Raw genomic sequence first — 1910 nt, forward strand, 5'->3', positions numbered from 1 at the left:
GTTACATCTAGAATCATAGAATCCCTGCAGTGCGGAAAGAGGCCATTCAGCCATAAAATCTGCTCTGACTTTCCGAAGATCAGCCCACCCATCCCTGTAACTCCACATTTACCATGGCTAATATACCCAGCCTGCACTTAGGGCAATCTAGCATGGCCAATCCACCTAACGTGCACATCTTTGTATTGTGGGAGGAAACCAGAGCACCCACAGGAAACCCATGCAGACACTGGGAGAATGTGCAAACTTCACAAAGAAAATTGAACAAGGCTGGAAATCAAACCTGGGTCCCTGGTGCCATGGCACAGCAGTGTTAATCACTGAACTATTGTGCTGAACACCTACAATACTTTTGGTGAACAGCAAAACAAAGACTTAAGCCAATAAAATGTCTCAAAACTCAAATATATTTCAGACAATGTCTGATAGCAGCAAAAATTGGCAATTAAGCTTGAGATTTGAAGGAACTGCTACTGCACTACCACTGAAGAAAATACATATTGCAACTATTACCTCTGACCCTGTTTTCATAAGGGTCTAGGCCCGAAACATCAGCTTTTGTGCTCCTGAGATGCTGCTGGGCCTGCTGTGTTCATCCAGTCCCACACTCTGTTATATTGACACAAACTGTGCAAGCAGAACTGCACTTTGCATTGATTTGACCTAGTGCCTGTACAATAGAGTTAATGTAGGTGCAAACCAGAGTGAAACTCTGAGCTCCAGCGTAGAGTGTTCAGTGATTAGTAGATGGATGATCATCCAAAAGATGAGGTGGTCAGGAGGTGAATGAGTATGGAGGGTATATACCATCTTAGGGTGGGACTCTGCGCTGGAGATTATTCTGAGTGAGGTGGCACATTGCAGGAATGGCAGACAGGGCGATGGCTTCACTGATCAATGCAGAGAAATATTATCACCACAGAAGATTTCACACAGAGGTGACAGAATAGAGTTTTATGGCTAAGATAACAAAGTGTGAAGCTGGATGAACACAGCAAGTCAAGCAGCATCTCAGGAGCACAAAAGCCGACACCTCAGGCCCAGACTCTTCGTCAGAGCGGGGGCGTGGGGAGAGGGTTCTGGAATAAATAGGGAGAGAGGGGGAGGCGGGCCAAAGATGGATAGAGGAGAAGATAGGTGGGGAGGGGATAGGTCAGTCTGGGGATGGCGGACAGGTCAAGGAGGCAGGATGAGGTTAGTAGGTAGGAAATGGAGGTGCGGCCTGAGGTAGGAGGAGGGGATAGGTGAGAGGAAGAACAGGTTAGGGAGGCAGGGATGAGTTGTGCTCCTGAGATGCTACTTGTCCTGCTGTGTTCATCCAGCTTCACACTTTGTTATCTCGGATTCTCCAGCATCTGCAGTTCCCATTATCCCTGATCACAACATGCCACCCAGATCCATCCCCACAACACCTCGTCGCCTGTACATCCCTGGTCACTTTGCAGTAATTTTTGGCATGTCTAATTCACCTAACCTGCATACCTTTGGACTGTGCGAGGTAACTAGAGCAGCGAGAGGGGACCCATGCAGACACCGTAGAGAATGTGCAAACACCACACGGTCACCCAAAGCCAGAATCAAACCCGAATCCCTGGCGCTGTGAGGCAGCAGTGCTACCTACTGAGCCACCCCAAGGGAGTTGAGGAGGAATTTCTTTGTAGGCTACTGAATCTGTGGAATAATTTACCAGCATGGGCTGAGTCATTTAGTATATTGAGGTGGGCAGATTTGTAATGATTAAGGGGATCACAGGAGGGGAAAGACAGGAGAGTGGAGTCGAGGATTATCACACTAGCCATATGAACGGTGTAGGAGTGACCATGGGCTGAATGGCCTACTTCACTTCCGGTGTCTCACAGTAATCGCTCCGTAGTCTTAGCATTCCCCAACCTCCTCCTCCCGCGCAGGCG

Source organism: Stegostoma tigrinum, chromosome 31 (genome assembly GCF_030684315.1).
Source record: "Stegostoma tigrinum isolate sSteTig4 chromosome 31, sSteTig4.hap1, whole genome shotgun sequence".
NCBI classification, from domain to species: domain Eukaryota; kingdom Metazoa; phylum Chordata; class Chondrichthyes; order Orectolobiformes; family Stegostomatidae; genus Stegostoma; species Stegostoma tigrinum.